Here is a 5975-nt window from a genome sequence, read left to right on the forward strand (position 1 = left end):
CTTGAGCAAATTGCAAACTATTTATTTTGAGTGACCTGAAAAATGTGCATGTTTGGACTCTTTACTTTCATCAAATTCTTCTTAGACGAGGTGGATTTCTTGTATCTTTTTGGCACAGTTCTCATACATATGCTTGATTATGAAACCGTATAAGTGAGGAATGAATAAATCAGAGCTGGTCATAGTGTGAGAGATATTTACAAGCTTTCCTTCGCTCTGCTTCTCTTCAATGTGTTCTCTCCATATATGTTTAGGTCAGAGGTCTTCAAACCTGCTCCTGGGTTCCTGCACTGCTCTGGCATGCAGAATACACCTCTGACCAATATCAAACACTCCTGAACCAGCTAATCAAGCTCTTCAGGATTGCTTGAAAATCAGGTTGGATATAAACTTTGCGAGGCAATGGGTCTCCAGGAGCATGGTTGAAGACCTCTGGGCTAGGTGACTTGGTTAGTGTATTAAATTAACATCTAAGGATGCACAATATATTCTGAACCATATTGGTTATCGACTGATATCCTAATTTCATTGTCTAAGTTGTAGTGTTGTTATGTCTGAATTTCAAATTCATTGATCATTTACTCACACACAACACAAAAGATCACAGAAGATGATATTTAACCCTTCCGTTGTTTTGTCATTGTGACCCATAGAAGATTTTTTAATTTATCTGAAAATGCTAGTTAATGTTATCAAACTGGACTAAAACGTACTCAACAGTGCAAGGATATTAAAGTCCCCTCGTAGTCAATTATTGTATCCCTTTAAACTCATCTTTGATCACCAAAATGACAAATAAAAAATCAAAAAGATTTTTGGAAATCATCATGCTTTAAAATACCTTGACTGTAACTCAACACCCTTGCCTCATTTAGTATACATGGTTCTATGAATATGCAAATTAGCCCCGCCTCCACTGACTCACACCAGCTCAGAGATCCTCTCGTTGACGATCGCCCGCTGACCTGATTGAAATCACTGGTGTTTCTCACGTCACAAACTACCTTGTAACCAAACCACATTTTTGCGACTGTCTTTGGTTCACTGCAGTTTTAAAGAGAAAATACTCAACAATGATGTTGACTTATGAATGTATACATGATTTACCTTAAAGCATATTCAAAACACCATATAGACATATAAACAACATCAATAGTTTGATTTTCACCACTTGTCTGCATTCCCACCACCATACAGTGAAAGTAAGACCGTGTGTCCACCAAAGCGTTTTTCCACGCGCCTGGCGTACGTTTTCAATTGTTTTCAATGTGAGCGCCGCGTTTTTTAAATGCCATGAGCGTAACGGGGCGGCGCTGAGCGTTTTTTTTTACGCTGAACGTGAAACGCTCAGCGTTTTCTACTGGTCGCTGAGAGTTGAAAAATGTTCAACTTTGGATAAAACGCAGCGCTCATCACTGTCACTTTTTACCCAGCCGTCCAATCACAGTGGAGGAGGGGCGGGACTAATACCACACCGATCAACTGTCACAACATTCTTTCTGTACAACGACATCAACCAGCAGAGCTAACCAAACAAAATGGATGAATGATAATTTTTTAGAATGAAACAAATTATATGCGAAATCAGTTACAAGTAAACTGTAATGACATGAGGTGTATATGATGATATTTTTGGGGTGAATTATCCCATAAATGAACTTTAAATTAACAGAACCAAGACTGACTGTGTGCATACATATTTGTCTGATGTGTTTGGTACGGGGCTGGAGGACTCCTAAGCTCTCTGGAACACAGAGAGGAAAATACTGCTGTCTTGTGCAACTTGAGGTCTAAACTGCAATAAAGAACTGCCAGTCACTTTCCTCAAAGAAAAGATGGAGGAATTTAAGGCACAGAATTGGAGGACCTCTTGTGTTCTTCAGACTTGGCCGTACTAATCAAACTCTTCATTTTGACCCGCTGGATGTTCTTCAACAGAACATTGGAAGTGTGCTAAAAACACAAATATACATATTTATATTAACTAAAGCTGCCCCCTAATAGTCAACCAAATGTTAGTTCATGAGAAAAGAGGCTTAGTTGACCAAATTTGAATTAGTCGGTTAGTTGCCGAAAAAAAAAAATCCAAAGGAATTGGTGGGGGTGGGGAAAAAATCGATTCTTAGATGCATGGCGATGCGGACGTGGACGATTCTGAATCCATTAACAAATGTCAAAAATCGAAAAAACTTTTTTTGATATACATTTATAAAAAAGAATGTAATATTGAAGGAATGCAAAAGACAGAATTCTGAAGCACGGAAGTGCAGTGTGCGTGCACATAACAGAGACGCGATGGGGCGGGTGGTAATACCACACCGATCAACTGTCACACAATTATTTCTGTACAACGACATCAACCAGCAGAGCTAACTGAACAAAAGGAATGAAAAATAATTTTTTGTATGAAACAAATTAAATGCAAAATCAGTTACAAGTAAACTGTGCTGCGGATATTCTGATTTTCAATTCTCAGCGACCAGTGAAGCCAAGCCAAGCTCTCAGTGCTTCAGCGTGTAAAAACTTTCAGCGCCTTGTTACGCTCATGGCGTTTAAAAAACGTGGCACTCCCATTGAAAACATGCGCATTAAAATAGCTTTGGTGGACACAGGGCCTAATGGTGCGTTCACACCGGACGCGAATAGCGCGTCAGGCACGAAATATTTCAATGTTAAGTCAATGCAAAGACGAGTTACACACTTAAAGAATACCTGCGGCACGAATGAGGCGTAGAGCGCGGCGCGGAAGACGCAAATACGCCTCATTCGCGCATGATTTAGTTAGTGCCATTTGTGCATTCACGCGTTGGCGTCATGTCACGCCGTGTTAACCAATACGGGGGCCTAGCTACTTGCTCACGTGGCGAAGGATGTGGATGCTTTAATAAATTATTTTGTAATATGACTAAATGCATGGTGGGATTCTTTATTTTAATAAACGAGATATGTTCATTTTGTATTGAATGTTATTCATTCCATATCTAGATTATATGAAATAGTATTATGATGTAAAGACAACCAACATGCATGTGCATAAGTTCGTGTCTGGATGTGAAAGAGAAAAAAAAAATCACAGGACAGGTTAATAACTTTTGAAAGCTGGCTCTATTTATCATCAAAACAAAAATAAATGACAGCTAGATGAGGTGGATGAGGGCGAGGGTGATCCTCGCTCCGATGCAGGACAACAGGTCATCAAAATGCTCGATAAACATAGAAAAAGATCGATTTTGACGTACGAGATGCGCGTAAATTTCCCTTCAAACTTTTGATTTTGCGTGCGCCAGTTTCGCTCTTGACGCGCAAATTAACACAAAGTGGTCAAGCGTCAAACTAGACGCGGTAGACACGAATTTGACACGCTATTCACGTCCGGTGTGAACGTAGCATTAGGGTGATCCGATCAGGAATTTTTGGGGGGAATTTTGGAAACTTCACAGGGAGAAGTATGTGCCGATACCGATCTATTTGAAGCCTACTTTTAATCATGTAGAATTATTTATATGGATGCTCCAATCACAATTTTACAGACATTCATTCAGGGCCTGAATTTCATTTTTGAAAATGGGGAAAAATCTAAAAAAATAGGGCAGTCCTAATGTAAACACCATCCATTTACATTTAGTTAAATACATACCATCTAGTTATAATTTAAAATACTTGTCAAATTGTAACGATTAGCCTATGTTCAGTTTTTCACTGTTTCACAATTTTTCAGTTTCATTTTCACACCGTTTGATCCTTTCCTGTTTACATGATTTCCTAGTTAGTTTCCTCATTTATTAATTAGCTCTACATGTTTATTTAATAATTCATCACATTAATGTGTTGGTTATAAAGATTAAATTGTCTTTTTGAATTGCGTGTATCTGGCGATGGCCATCATTTTGAGTAGGATATATGAAGCTGGAGCCAGAGCTGGATGTGTCACAGGATCTAGTGAATGTGCCTGGATTGATGTTGTACAGTTCCAGCTAATTTATGGTAGTCTTCATCTGCGTCTGAGTCACAGCCTAGTACTCAGGACTGGCTTGCAAGATGTGTTATCCCATGCAAATGATGCGCATAATCTTCGGGTACTAAAGCTACACAGACTATGCATATAAGCGACCCTAACTCATTGTCGGTGAATTCTCCCTTTGGTCTTTTCACTTCTGCTTTGGCTATCAGAGTCAGTGATTTGTGGTGTGTTATGAAAGCGCTCAGGTGAGGGGATGGGCTCTGAACACATCCAGACGGCTTCTTCACAGTGTGAATGTGAGAAACTGGCTTGAAGGCTTTTGAGAGGAAGATGTGGTAATGGATCGGGTCAGTGTCCAAATGGTTTGTGTGTTTTGTTATAACCGGATTTTCCTACTGAAAAGACGGGATCAGATTAAAGCTTCCAGCTGGATGCACATAGGTGTGTGTGTGTGTGTAGAGTGTAGACTGAGTCTGTGAACCTTGTGAATGTTCACTGATCTAAACCATTGTTTGCTGTGTGGATGAAAATGTTCCCCCAATTCTCATACCGCTTCCTATTGGCTCAGTTTTACCACTTGGCCACCAGACAACCACAGAACACACACATTGTGTTGTCATGTTTTATGGGGACTTTCCATAGACATTATGATTTTTTTTTATACTGTACAAACTGTATATACTATCCCCTTACACTAACCCTACCCCTAAACATACCCATCAAAGAAAACACTCACAAAATGCCAGCACCCCCTGCATAGACACTGTCTGGAACTCCCATCAACTCGCGCGCACACACACACACACACACACAAAGTTTACATTGGGGCTGTTGATAGGGTATTTAAATGGAACAATGAAACTTGCATTAAATTTGCAATTTAACTTTAAATATTAATATTTAAATTTAAATATTTATAATTTATATAATAATACCCTTTCATAATAATCTTACCCAAAATGCAGTTCTGTAAAATGTTAGTCGTAATATCAATATCAATATAAGTCGCAATATCAGTTATTAGACAATGATAAACAATGTATTTAAAATGAATCACATCAATATCATAGAATTTGATCAATGATACTGTTCTTTTGTTTTGTTAATGTGTTTTAATAATATTTTGAATTAGCATTTATTTATATTTCTTCAGGTTTCATTTACTTTTTTTATTACGTTATGCGTTTTTTTTTTATCAAACAGATTCATGAGTTCAGATTAATTTAGTAAAGAATGACTTCTGGGACATGAATCGCCCTGCATGACATTTCTGAAAGTAAGAGCATGTGATACCAAAATTTACATTTCCCACTTTTGTTTTTTCTTAATTTTCCACAAGTCATCACGGTTGATGATTTTAATGACCGTCAGCCTTTGTATTCGAAAAACTTTTATGAGACAAATGAAAATTACATTCTGATGGAGACTGCACTTGTTGTCTAAGCGTGAGTATTTTTCTCTCATGTGCCACGTCCAGGATAGTGCGAAAGCCTGTGATTGGTGTCCCGTGAGGTGATGCATGTTGGGAAACAGATAGAACCGATAGAGGCTGCTCGCATAATTTTATCTGCCAGGGTCTCTCTCTCCTCTCTGAGTGTGTGTGTGTCCGTGTTCTCCCGATAGGATTTGATGCTTGGCTATGAGTGATCCAGGACGGTTTGAAAGATAGTCCCGCTGGGGAAACCGGGAACAGGGAGGCATAACTTTTATGAAATACACTTTTGTGGGGCTGTAACCTAAGCACTTTATATGGAAGGAATGTCTTGCTCTTTTGTCTCCATCTCTCTCTCTTTCCCTCTGGATCCCTCTTTTTCTCTCTCTCGGCTCGGTCTCTCTCGCCTCCATTCGTGATGGCTGAAATGTGTTTTTCATTGTCTCTATGTGCTGTAGTCCTCCCATTTTCACATGTCTGCATACTTTTGACATGAAATCTCTGTTTCTGAACACTCTCGCACACACACTCCTGCTCATACCGCAGAAAAGTCAATGGTGTAATTGAAAAGCCAGCTGTGAC

At 39.0% G+C, this 5975-nt stretch overlaps 1 protein-coding gene across 2 annotated transcripts in view; it reads left to right on the top strand.

The window, feature by feature from the left end:
- ralgps2 (Ral GEF with PH domain and SH3 binding motif 2) overlaps nt 1-5975 on the top strand; it is a 126559-nt gene that overhangs the window by 73987 nt on the left and 46597 nt on the right. The window lies entirely within an intron of this gene.

This window comes from Pimephales promelas, chromosome 13 (assembly GCF_988280905.1).
Source record: "Pimephales promelas chromosome 13, fPimPro1.hap1.1, whole genome shotgun sequence".
Classification (NCBI taxonomy): domain Eukaryota; kingdom Metazoa; phylum Chordata; class Actinopteri; order Cypriniformes; family Leuciscidae; genus Pimephales; species Pimephales promelas.